This window comes from Rhagoletis pomonella, unplaced genomic scaffold, assembly GCF_013731165.1.
Source record: "Rhagoletis pomonella isolate Grant_MI unplaced genomic scaffold, Rhpom_1.0 Rhpom_scaffold_00018, whole genome shotgun sequence".
Lineage (NCBI taxonomy): Eukaryota > Metazoa > Arthropoda > Insecta > Diptera > Tephritidae > Rhagoletis > Rhagoletis pomonella.
In genome coordinates, this window is record NW_023458572.1 from 67937 (window position 1) to 82625 (window position 14689).

Sequence of the window (14689 nt, forward strand, 5' to 3'; positions counted from 1 at the left end):
GACACTTTTGCATTTCACGCTTTTAAGTTTGCCTGCCGCAATGCACCTGACAGCATTTCTCTGACACACTACATGCAGGAAATGCATAACAGTACTAACTATGTTAGAATTAGTTCCGCTGAGTAGTTCGAAGGCCTCTGGTAGTGAAAGTTGCAAGGAATTAAAATTCCGTTTGCGCTCATAATCAGCTCTGCGCTGCGCTGCTTGCGCCTGTATGCTTGTGTATTTGTATGTTGTAAAGAGTATCTGAAACTTGGAAAAATATATGTAAATGTACGAAAGGTCTTGGCGTAAAATACCCGCAGTGGCACAGCAACGTTCACCGTTGAAGCACTTGCCATGTAAAGTTTATTAGTGAGATAACCTTTGAAATCTCTTGCAGAACTTTTGTGAAAATGTTTTCCTTGTGATAAAGGGACCAACGCGTGTTGGAGCAAATGAAGCGGCAAAGCATCTTAATGGAATTTTAAATATTAATAAACAACTCTTATATAGAGGTATCTAACAGACGGCGCTTAAATTAGCGGTCATTTAAAAATCGGACACAGACCTGCGAAATTTAAACAGTTTTTCTTTCCAATAATTATGTTGTTTTTTGAATTTAATTCAAATATCAGTTTTTATTGCAGCAAATCGAGATTTATTTTTATTGACGACCGGCATATTTTAGAATTGTTAACAATTTTCTAGAAAAGCCAAAATTTAATTGAATTAAAATTAAAAGTTTACTTAAAAACATAACAATATTTGTTAAGACTAAATAAATCTAAAAAACTTATGGAAATTTGAATTTAAAACCAGCAGTATGCGGCAACTCTAAAAAAATTAAAAAAGTAATTTTCTCGTAAAATTTATGGACAGATTTTTTTTATTTTTTTTTTTTAGTTTACTTTATAAATATTTAAAATTGTTAATGAGTTTTAAAAGTGGGAAAACATCGCATGCCTTTTTTATCAATTTGGACATAGTTATTCGAAAATTCTAATTTTTGTGATAAATTATAAACTGGACATAATTTTTGGGTCACCTAAACACATATATTTTTGGTCATTTTAATATAGAAGTTGGCTAAAAAATTTTGAAATTTAAAAAATGGAGGATGCATTTGCTCATTAGTTCCAGTTATTGAATAACTTAAAAATTATATCCAGTTTAAAATTGTCCAAAACTATACGCTTAATTTATAAATGATCAAAAAATTTTTTATAATTACAAAATTAAATAGTAATGTAAAAACTATACTAAATTTAAAAATGAGTGAGAGCTGGTGCATGGTTTTTTTAAGCACATACATATAACTGAAATGATATTTGCTGTACTATGGAACTAACTTCGTCATTAAATTGACAATAACCAGCAATCATTGACGCTATTTATTTAAGTTAAAATATAAGGAAAAAACTATTAGCGCAATCAACCCGGTTTACTTTGATAATTACAACGCGAGTAATGTCATTATTTAAAATCTCTATTAACTTTATTATACAGATAAAGTCATTAATGTTTTTCTGCTCTGTTAACCTAATTGCTTATAACAGCATAAAAACGCATACTGGAATATTAAAGAAATTTAAAATATATTTTTTTAGCCATAAAGAGGACAAAATGGTAGAGCATATGTCTGTAACTCCTCTAAATCGGCGAAAGCATTGAATGAAAGCGTTCAGACATCATCGCACGCTTCAACACTCTCGCCGATTGAATTTTTACTAGCGACAACAAAGGCGCAGCAGCAAAGTGGCGCAAACATTGAACCTTTTGAAAACCAAAGGTATAAAAAATCTACGACTAAAAGTGAGCGGTTCGTTGAACTAGGAGAAAATCATACCAAGAACATTAAACTGCTGACTATTTGTAATTAGTAATGGTAATTCATGGAAGTGAGCGTAAAAAAATTTATTGTCCAAATGTACCATGTATACGGAGTCAATATCGCCATTTCAGCTGGCTGCACAACGCAAAGAATGGTCGAGGGAAGTGCTGTTCGCAGCTGAAGGCATTGCTGGTTGCGTTTTAAAGAGCGGTTTATATGCTAGTTAGCAAATAACATTAAATTTTGCACGCGAAGAAAAATCGTATAAAAAATGTCCTCTTTGTTTGAAGAGTAAAACGTATGAAGAAGGTAAACCTCCTTACAAAAATAGGACAACATTTTTTTTTAGTAGGATCATCTTTTTAATAAAATCAAGAAGGAATTACTTCTATTTTTTTTAGGTTACTTAATTAAAAGCTACAAATAGAAAATGAAAAGTCTACATTGACTTGTCCTCGAATCCGGGACATACTGAATGGCAGTTTACAGTTCTATCTACTTTGACTACAGTGGTCGCCTTACCAATACTATTCCAATTAGTACCACGAATTCAAAATGAATTCAAAGAGGCAACACTTAAAAATAATTTTATCATAAAATTAGGAAGTTTTTCTTTTTAAATTATGAAAAATTGTATTCCTTTAAATTAAATCAATAAGAAATTTTACGTGAAATCCATAAGGAATCTCTATGAAATTTTCTTCTTTCTTTCGCCTGTCTTAAGTCTTAGCCTAACGATGTTAATAAGGACAGTATTTTAGTCTTTTTCAGACAACTTACACCGAAACATTTTATTTGCAAAAAATGGTGAATGTAGTACTTAACTTGCCCTTTTAATTAATGCCTATTTTATTTTCAACTTTCATATCTAATGTTATTATTTCTTATAGATTTAGAAAATGTTGGTAAAATATAAAAACTATTGTTTTGTAATAAAATTTCACATACATTCCATCAAAAAAATTATCATCAATTACTTTTTACAGTACATTGCCGCATCGCCTACTCATTTTGCTGAAATCAATTCTAGCAGATGAAACTTACAAATATCTCTCCTACATGATTTCATATATTTCACGTCGACTTTTATTTTCATTTCCGTTTTGCATTTTATTCCATCCGTCCCCAAGCCAGCGCCAAATTTGCAGTTCAGTTGGCCCAGCTTCTTGGATATTAATTTACATTTCCGCAATGCATTCAACTTTTCGTGCCTGTCACATTCTGTTTAAAGAAATTCTGCTTAAATACTTTGCACTGATTTTTCCATTGTCAACAATTTTCATGTTTCTCTTTTATTGCTTTTCAATTTGGTAAAAAATTGCCAACTGCTTTTCCAGGTTAAGCTTTGTTTTGGCTGTTGAACGCCTTGGATCTCTCGACATTTTTATTTATGTAATTGCTAAAGAAAATGTCATACTTAAAAGTATTTAATTTTTGTAGCTACAATGGTTTTGGCATTTTCTGCAGCAGTTTGTATGCAGACCACTCTGCCTTCGCAAAAGTCAATGTCCTCTGAAAATCGCTCATACGCCAAGTACAACGTTTGTGTCAACGAATCATAATCTGTTCGAGTGTTGACCATATTTTGGTAGAAACTATTATTGTATGTATGGCTGTTGCCAAACGTAAAAATAAATAAATTAGAATTAATGGAAAGTGTAGCAAATACCCAGTTTCAGTAATCAGTCGCTCAAGCCACTTGTCCGCACAGCCTCGAATGAGTGGTTGTGTTTGTCCCACATATATACATATTTCACCGACCCATTTAATTTTGCGGTCCTCCAGTTTTGCATGCTTCACTGCATCCCCTCAGTGGATAATAATGGCAGTTATTACTGTTGTAACAATTTTATTGCTCATGTTTTCCTTCGCTCTTCCTTTTTCGTTCTTCTTCCTTTCGCTTAATGATTATTTTGCTTATACATATTGCCCGTTTTATTTGTCTATTTTTGCATTGCTTTTATTTCAAATTACTGCCATATTTTTGCATGCATAGTTATTACTGCCTTATTTTTAGTAATTACTTCCAGAAAAGGAACTTTTTTACATTTTGGCTCACCGATTCAGAGTAAAAATATTTTGAATTGCAGAAATACAAGGCAAATTCTACTTCAATTATAATTTATGGACATATAACCATACATATATGTACGTTCTTACGTGTACAAGTCATTTAATATATACATACAAATGTGTATCCTAATACATATGCATATGTATATAAAAATATAATCCGTACGAATTCCAGCAATTCCTGCACAGCAATCCTTAGAATGTATTAAAAAGTTGTAGTGCATATTGTTAGATAACAGATTTACCATTTTGAATAATGTGACCAGGTTAACCCTTTTGAGGCTAGATTGATCATTAAATTTAAAGCCACCTTTTTTTACTTAAAATATTTATTCATAGTAAAACTCGGACAGGAACTAACAAAAATAATTTCCATGCTAAAATTACTTAATGCATATTTCTAAAAGTAATTTTTACCGTTGAAATATTTTAATAACAGTGCAAAGTATCATTTCTTTGAGAATGCACTTTCTTAGCTTTTTTAGGTTTAAAATAAAATACTACAAAATATGCTTTAAACTGTATTTTTGAAAAAACTGAATTTGGTGGCCTGTTACTAGTGTACTCTGATGTAGATAACAATCACATTTCTATTCGCAAATTTTTTGGTTTTTCTTATACTAAACTGAACTCCATTCTGCATACCTTAAAGAAATGTAGCCTTTATTAACCTAAAAGATATAATTTTGTGTTTTGATAGCAATAATTTAAAAATGTATTAAAATAATTGGCTTCGCGGAACTTATCAAGTTGGCGAAGAGTTTTTAAGGAATGAATATACTGACTTCTTTTTAACTTCATTTTTCATAGGGTATGACTTTTTCTAACCTTTTTTTCAAAACCAATTTAGCCCCGCTTTTCGTGATGATCTGGTCTCACTGATTTTGAGAAGTAAATTTCATAGTACCGGCTTTCAGTTTTACGGTTTTTGTTTGCATTGGACGTGACTGCACAAAAAATAGTGTTGAACAATTAGCTGAAAACCGACATTTTCGAGATAAAAAATCAAATCACAATTAAGGATATCAAAATCAATGTATGGACTCCCTTTCAACTAAAAAGTAATAATTTTCCCAATTATTTTTAATATTTTACTTTATCTTATCATTCGTAAGTTTTTTTCCTAGAAGAGTTTTTACCGATTTTTTTTCTCAAAATTGTTGTCCCCCAAAGACATAATAATTTTGTGTCCTTTTTATTTTGTTATAAATATGTAAGAATTTTTTATTTTTCTTGAAATCTGGACAATGTACATAGCGCCCATCACGGACAAAAATTGTATGTAAAAAAGCTCAAGAAATGATTATGCCCACCTCAGCTTTGGAACCTAATATATAACTAGTATACGTAACATTATCTAACCTCAGAGTATGTACATTTGTATTGAAATTTTAATTCTCAGCACTTAGTTTATAATCTTACGATATTTAAGCTATTAAAAAAGTCCTAAATTCCGCATCCCCTTTATCTCAACATTTTCACAATAATTGCACTATCGTGTTTCGAATACACTTTCGATTTGTTGCCGCCTCTGCTGCCCCAGTTGCATTGAAAAGCCGTTAAAAGTTTTGACATGCTTTTGTCACTCAGCTATTTGTATAGCAAACTGGCGGCAACTTGCTTGTTGCATCCAACTTCCGAGTAATCGATCTTTCAGTGTATTGTGCTTTGCTTTGAGGTGGCAGTTACAGTTTCAGTTTCATGTCAGCCAAAAAAAACCCAAAATTACTTAGCAACAGCAGCATGATGATGATACGTCTGAAGCGAAAATGGCTCGATATCAATGTTGGTGGGAAGGCGTGTCTCCATTGCATTTTGGCCTTTGACGTCCCACATCATTTTACATGAAATTTTTGGGTGATTACCTTATCGACAATGAAAATAGCTCAAAACTTTGGCAATTCCTCCGGTGTTCGCTGAAGTTCTTCTGCTGTACAATGGGGCGTATGAGTAACTTTATTGCTTGTAAGGGAAAACAAAAACAAAATGGCTTTGCAACATCATGCCATCACAAAGCTAAAGCTTCAGAGCTGTTTGCATAGGTATATAGGTATATATGAGTTGTAGGAGAGGCAGTGTGACTTCCATAACGTAAGCAAGTTTAGTGCTTTTAAAAATGAAATATCATGCAAATTGTATTGGCGACAATTTCCCTTGTAATTTGCATATGTATAACTACACTTTTCACTACGCGCCGCTACAAAAGCAATTTGAAAAGCATAATCACGACTCTGTTTCTATTCGCACTATGCATCAGCCAAATTGTTTTTGCTTTAGCTCAATCATACAATTCCGTTATTTCACTTTGATCCCACGGGTGCAGTTGAAAATATTTCATACCTTTTGTATTTGCTTCGCCGCCTATCGCGCTCGCCCGCTCACCACAAGCATCCACTTGCTATATTCCATCACTGCCCATTTAGTCGCCAACCATTATTCAATCGATTCGAATTCAAAATGGTTGCAATCTGCTATTGCATTGCATATTATAGAGCATCGAACAGAGGTGGTAACGGCAAAAATAAAACAAAATGAAATGTTCAACAATGCGCAATTTAGCGATGAAATAGCAGAAATGTAGACATTTGTATATTTATGTACATATGTATGTACGAAATGTTATAAAAACACGGCTGAAGTGTTGTCAGAAATGTAAACATTGCTGATGATGTAGGGCTGTGGGGAAGGGGGAGATCAGGGAAGCCGACGGCAAGAGAAATAGTTCGACGAACTTTTAATAGCGTAGACTTGCAAAGAATTTCACCGAAATTCGTAATTTTATTCTGTTCCCTCGGCTGACCTGCTTCGTCACTACATTCACGGACTGCTGCACGTGGATTCATATTGAAATGACACGCTTTGCAGTAGAGTAGATAATGCAGTCAGCACAGCACGAATATATGTAAAATATTTTAAATAAAGTTTATCTTAAAGAAAAGTCATAGGAAAGTAAAAAAAAAGAAGTACGCGTAATTGAATTTGAAACCAACTTTCCGTTGGGGAAAAAAACACGTCTTTCTCCAAATATATAGATACTGCATGTAAAGTTGAATAAATGTGAAAGAAATCAAAAAAAAAATATTTGTAATAAATCCAGATAAAACAAAACTTTAAGTGTGAAGAACAATTGGTTTTAGAAAGGTTTTACAAGGCTCTAGATAGAGAGCGCATATTCTAAAAGGATTTTACAAGGGTCTACTATACATGTGGACATATTTTTATAAGCCTCCTATTTTAAACTGGTTTCTCTTCCATTTCATGATTAAAGCAAACCCTCTACAAAATTTAATCTTTTAAATCTGTAAAACTTGTCTTCATTCAGTGTGATAAATCAATATTTTTTTTTTGTTGAGCAATTAGTTAGTCAGCAACATGGAAAATTATGAATTTTTTTAAATTTTCGGTTTTAGAGCAATCGAGCATTCTCTTTTCAAAGTAGGATTCGTCTACATAAAGATCATAAATGATCTTTAGTGATACCATTTCGGATTTGTTGTATATATTAATTGGATTCCTCTTCAAAAAGACCATGAATAGTATTTACCGATATCATTTCAGACTTTAACAGAAAATGAGCGAGGACTTTGTTTTCGAATCAACTCGAAAATTTACGATGTGTGCGTTTCCTATAGTCAAAGAGGAAGTATTCTATTCAAGACTCTTCACTCAGACCTTTTTAGACTAAAATATACAAATTGATTTTATAAGTATCTGTGGTTATATATATCTGGCTCTAACACTAAATTCTTTTGTATATTTAATGAGAAAAATTACTTTGAAAGAAACAAATATAAAATTCTTATAAAACATTTTGGCTTATCCGGGCAAGGTGAATATTTAATTTTAGTTAAGTAATAATGGAAGTGTATAATAATTCAGATCGAATATGGCTGTTGTGGCAAAGTAGGTTCAAGACTTTAAAATCAATATATTGGCGCATATTTTGGTTTTCGTACGAATCGAAAATAATGAAATTTTCGTATAATTTTTTGTACAAAAATTCAAATTTTCGATTCGATATATATATTTTTATTGCGGTGGTCCTTAAAATATCTACGTACGAAATAAAGACATCCACGAAAATCTCCAAATTTTGAAAAAATTTATATTTTTTTTCAATCGCAAAATCTTGACTTGAAATTTGACAAACTTGATTAAAAACAAAGTTTTGTCAAATTTTTGTTATATAAGAAAAATAATTTTTTTTTAAAACCTGGTACCGTTTTTAGATACGTTTTTTTTAACTTATTCGTAGTGTATTTTGGTATCGACTCATGAAAGTGTAAACGCTTGATTTTATAGTTTCAGTCTTAAAGGCAAGGCTAGCTTTGCTCTGTCAAATAAATTTAAGGATAAGGAATTGCAGGCAATATTCGATAACGATGCGACTTGAACGCAAAAAAAATCAAATGCATTGAAAGTTACGAAACCGGAATTTTTGATATAACCAAATACAAAACAAATTCTTTGATCTGAAAAAACTAAAAACACTTTCAGCAAGAATAATCGCAGTAAATAGTCGTTGCCATCGACCCTTAAATCAAAAATCGAAGAAAGTTTCAATTTCCATCCGTTGGTGGTATGTTAGTTGCCAGCAAGTCCTCATATACTTTACAAACGCATACATACAAATATTTACTCGACCAATTCCTACACAGAGGAAATGCTGTGCTTGCTTACGCTGCATCAGTAAAATCATACGTGGCTGTCGTATTTGACTCACCTGCTGTTTGCTAGCTTACAACATTTAACAATCTGAATACTTGGAACTAAGCTAAATAAGCTGATCTTCCCCGTCATTTGTTACGCAATAAAAACCTGTATAAATCAAAAGGGGCGAGCAAGGTCTTAGTTGAGAGGAATGCAGAGCTGAATAGTGGTTGGGCAGTGGTTGCGAAGTTCGACTGAATTGATTCTAAGCTACGTACCTGCAGTTGCCATTTGCTTTGACTGCGGTGAAGTTTCGCAAGTGTATTTACCAATATCTAGTATGTACAAATAAATTGATTCAGCTGAGTATTTTGGGCGAATTCCCGAAGGATATGGACTCTGTGGTCGTTGTCAGTTTGCTTGCTATTTTCTCGTATTAACGTCCTTTTAGTCTATATATCTGCATATATACCTGTGTATGTATGAATAAAATCTGAGTGTTGAGAGTAACTTTAGTGTTGGAAATGTTAATAGGTTTCACCTACCCACACAGTAGTAGGCAAAGTAATTTATTCGAAATTGCATAACGGCGTTCTGGATAGTAAATAGTGCTAACATACGAATAACTGCGTATAAATGGAACTGTAATTTACGGTTCCTTTTCTGGCTACTGTGTATGTATCTATGTGTATGATTTAGATTCTTAAAAATCAATTACTCGAGATGCCAGAAAACTCAGTGTTGCAGAGAAACAATTATTGAAATGAATTCGTTATCCTTCGAAATTAAAATTGGACAATAATAAAAATAAAGCGTACAGTAAATGAAATCTCTTTGGCAATAAACAACCTTCACCCGCATAAATAAGCAATAAAATATGCTAAAGCCTAGAACGTAGACCGCAATAATAGGAATGAATAAGCTGGATAGGGAACATTAACTAGTTAAGCAATGGACTGTAGTATTTAATACATATCGGTCTAGTGTAAATTTTCGTTTGAAAAACTTTCGTAAAGCACAGCTATTAATAAAAAAATGTTTCCTTAAGAAATTACCATAAAGAATACATCATTGCGTCCCCTCTAAGTTGCTCGCTGTTCAAGAGATTTGTCTCGCTTTTTTCTTTATCCTGCAGCTATAAACAGCGCATAAACGCTGGGCTAATAGCGCATGGCCACGCTTATAAAATAAAATCAAGGGCAATGGAAGAACAGAAAGAAATAAATACAGGTGGATTAGTATGGCCAGGTAGCGCCAGCGCAAAATCAAACAAAGATGTCGGCATTTAAGTTTTTAAGGCACAAAAATTCCAAATTAGTGCTTTAATAGCTATTTGCCTATTTTTAATTATCATTACCAAAACCACTATCACAAATATTAGCTTTACCATTACCACTCCCATTGACTTAAAATATATATTGTTTTTACTTTTGTATACAAATTTAGAGTTTATTTATACATCTCGTAATTGACTTAACTTCATTACTACCACACTTTCACGCACTCAGATTTGCACAAATACCTTTTCATTGAAGCTACAAATTTTACTCGAAATCTACCAGATTTATAGCGTTAAAATTATGTATTCCAGTTACAGTTGCCAGCATTTGACACTCTCACACAACACATAACCCCAAGAACATACCGCAATTTCACCAAATTTCTTGTTTATTTATTACCACAAAGTGCAATAAAGTGGAATGCAAATTACGCTGTCGCTCTTGTTCTACTTTGCTCGACAATTTTGTCATCCGGTGTTGGCTTTTAACTTGACCAGCTGGTTCATGTTGCATATCTTTTGCTTAATGTTCCACGCCGCGCTCCATTTCCACTTTCATCTTCATGTTGCAGCACTTGCTCGCCTGTGGAATGCGTAGATTTACAAATGTTGGGGAAAATGTTTCATCATTTTAATAAAATTACTTTGGATGAAAATGTAATTTACTGCTTTCCACCAAGTATTGCAATTGCGATTCTTGCTCTCCTTTACATTTGACCATTTGTTTATGTCGCTGTCACTGCGGCTTTTATTGCTACTACCAAGCATATATGTACATATATACATTCACATATGAGCGTACTCGCTCGCAACTGGCAAAGCATTTTAATTAAAAGTAATCTTTGATTTATGCAGTCATAAAGCGGCATTATCCCAATGCAAATAAGCGACAAATTGAAACTAAACGAGTTTTCACATTGAGCCCAGATGAAAAGGAAACGTTTTCGTACAAAGGCATATGTTACGCATACGCAGTGGCATACGGTAAGCGAAGGTAAATATTTTGATATATTATTTCATAAATATGTATGTACGTGCATATGTGTGCATGCATGCTGTTGTTCCAAATGCACGTGTCAACTAGCTAATCACTAGAGAGGTTGGAAAGGTGTTAACAAAACCGCTTTTCAATGCACATTCAGTGCCATGAGTAGTTATTGCCAGTAAACGAGTAATAAACTTCCTTCTGTTCAGTTGATTGGCATAGTTCGGGCCTCGATGCGGCTGCCACGCAGGCAACTAAGTACAATGTCATTTGAGACAATTGAATTGATGAGTTGATGAAGCCGGTTGTCAGCAACATTTAATATGTAATTTTCGAAATCAGCGCATACAAAGCTCCGGAGGTTAATTAGCGCAGCACAATCGCGTCATGAGCAGCTGTTCAAAGTCATCACATTTTTATTGTAAATAATTCTGTATTCAGAGGTCACAAAACGAATTGAGTTTAAGTGATAAAATAAAGTAAAAACTTAATTAATAGCAAAATATACGCCCGCGTAGCGTATACGGAATCGGGATTTTTTTTTTATTTGTTGTTTTAAATACATTTGGTTGTAATTTTTGTAAGTAAAACTATGTTTTATTATTAGCTTATATCACAGCTTTAATATTCTTAAAAAAAATAGCGGAGTTTAAGAGCTTACTTAAAAAATTAAGTATTTGATGAGTACTTAAGTAAACAAAATTTTGTATATTTTATATTGCTAGATAATGGCTTATGAGAGCGAAAATTTGTATGAACGGTTCAACGGTTAGGGAATCAATAATACAAATTTGTATTATTTTTATTCAGAAACATTAAAAAAAAATATATATATAAAAAGGCAGATTTACTATATATATATATGTAAAATGCTACACGCTGTAAACAAATTCTTATTTGATAAAAAATTGGATTTACTTTATTCAGTTGAGATTGATATAAAGCATATAATCTAACAATTAAATAAACATGGTTTTAACATATTTAAAGAAAAATAAAAAATTAAAAAATTGCAAACATTTTTCTTTTAAATACTGGTCGAAACAAACGTTAAACCTTTGTATGAAAAGTGGTTCGGTTTTCGGTTCGGATGAAACATTTGTAGAAAACTTCGGTGTGGTTAAAGGTGCAGTAAATTAGTAGAAACAAGTGGTTAACCTGGTTCAATCCGGTTCAGTTAAAAACCGGATCACGTCCCTTATTTTATTCTAAGTACCAAAACTTCGTCCTGGATCCTATAGGGTGATAATGTACTCCCCTAGCCACCCAGCCATGGTGGTGGAAAATTGTCTCACGCATTTGACGTGAAAAATTGAGATAATAGGTGGTATGCGTTAACATTAAAATTTTCGAAAATAAAAAAATAGATTGGCATTAAAACAAATGGCGGGGGTTTCTTGATTTTTTCCAAAACAAAAAAAATTAAAAAAAAAATGGGTCACCCTAACGTACATGCACACGTAATTGTGATTATAGAATCAACTAATACCTTTTCGCAAAACTTTTACCACATCTCGTGTAGGCAACTAATATTTCATTTATACCAAAAACGTTGTAGCGAACTTTCATTTATATGTATGTACATGTGAATGTATTTATGTATGTGTATTAGTGACTTTAGAAACTAAAGTTATTGTTAAGAAACAATTTTCGTGATATTCGAACTCACAATGGTTGCAATAGTTGTCTTAATATTCATTCAGAAAGTTCGACATGAAGCAACAAAATAACGGCAGTATGCAAAGAAAGAATTGCAATGAACCTAAGTGGAGCTAAAAACTAAGAATGGAGATGAAACTTGCAATTATTTACCAACTACATGTATGGCAATCGTGCGTAACTTTCTTTGAGGTTATGCCAAAACTTACGAGTAATTCTAATAGTAACAGTAACTACTTTTTTGTGAGGAAAACTTCATATTGCACCCACGATAATGCTGACATGCTTCTGGCCTTTGCTCCTGCGTACTAAAATGAGAACTTATTAGCCCAGTAAAGAGCAGAGACATTGCCATAACAGCATAGTAGCTGGAAATATTGTTGCATTCTGCGTTGAATACTTTTAAGCTATTTGCATTATTTTACTGTTGTAAGATGCTCACCGTAAATATAAACACCATCACGGACAGCTGACTAATTGGCAATTTTATCACAGTCAGTCAGGCGCTGCTTACTCACTGTTGCAGTGACGTGCATAAGCTGTAATAAACAAGCAGTCGCGCGTTAAGTGAGAAATATGTGAGGTATATAGTACAGCGTTTGACATGCTGAATGTAGCCAAATGCTACTGAATTGATAAATTTGTTTTACCCAAGGCTACGCACGTGGTCGAGTGACGACAGTAGCGGCGATTAAAGCGAAGAGTTGACAACGTAAATTTTATAGTTTACCCTTTTATTTTACCATTTACATATTTGGTACCCAAAACTATAGCGCATCCAACTTCTAGCAAAGTTTTTAGGAAATAATTCTATAAATCATTTTAGCCTTCCAGAAAACTGCCAAATTGATGTTTTTTTTCACACTTCTCAAAAGGAATGTCGAAACGGGCTTTTCATGAGTGAATAGTAAGCTAAGGTGCTCGAAAATATTCCTCGTGAATATCACTATTCTTTAGCAATAAACCAGCTTGGTATTTTGTTGAGACAGTTATTTTAGGGACTATGGTTATCATTTATGCTGGGCTACCCAAAATTTTTCAATAAGCAATTGCTTACATCTTCTTAGATTGAGGGTCACACCATCTCTGAAAGCGTGGAATATTCATGTTTTAAAAAAAAATATATATGGGACGTTTCATATCAAATGAGCCATCTCGGTGCGAAGCTGTGTAGGAAGTTTTTTATAGCGTTACATTTAGTTAAAAAAATGCGAATTTTTTAAGTTAGATTTTACTTTAAACCTTTTAGGTATGCATCTTGAGAACTCTTCACCAAAAAATAAAAAGTAACAGCGGTTTGTTATGTCGTTTTGGTTGTTGTAGCCTGGTTTTTCAAATTCAAAATGGCGGATCCACTTTGGATCTACCATTTATCACCGAAAAGTTAAAATCGAACGTACGTACATGGCGTATGAGTAAGATTCTCATCTCATCTCAGAAATCATATTGAACTTTTCAAAGGCCGCATTTTTTAAACTAAATGCATGAAACGCGGGTTGAAAAAGTGTAGTAAATCTTAAATAAATTTGTGCGAATTTCTCAATTCCTAAATCCCATACGAAATACTGTAGTGTATCGATGGATGAGTGGAAGATCGACCTATCTCGTTCAAAAACGCCCTATCTCAGATTCTTTTTCAACAACTCCCTCTTTAGAAATACATAAAGCACAAGACAATCTACAAATTTATGTTAAGGCGACCTCTTCATAAGTGAACGGCAGCTAGAGAGTAAGCACGTACATACGAAGGCGTTACCGTAATAATTGGTAAGCTTCAGGATTATGTACATACATACATGTCTCTCATAATCATAAAAAGGAAACGAAATACAATTTTCTGAAGTCTTTTATCTGATTTTTCATAACCTTAAAAATAAATAACTAATTATTTTAATTTATTTAAATATGTAAATATATGTAAATATTTTTTTAAGATTAAATTTTAAATACTATTTTTATTATTATAGTCGCATAAATCATTTCAGGAAACTGCTTGGTGCATTTATGTACTTTTCATTTTATTTTTCCAAAAGCAAATTATTTACTGAAGAAACGTTCTCATTTGTTTTTACTCTTGTGGTTTTGAATTCGTGCGCTCTGGTCAAGACGGAGACGGGGTAATGCTAAGGCAATATTCATAAACCACAATAAAACTAAATCGCACAGAGCAATTTAAATGTACAAATACGGCAAGCATTTATGCCTTTTATTCACATAATAATACTTGAGG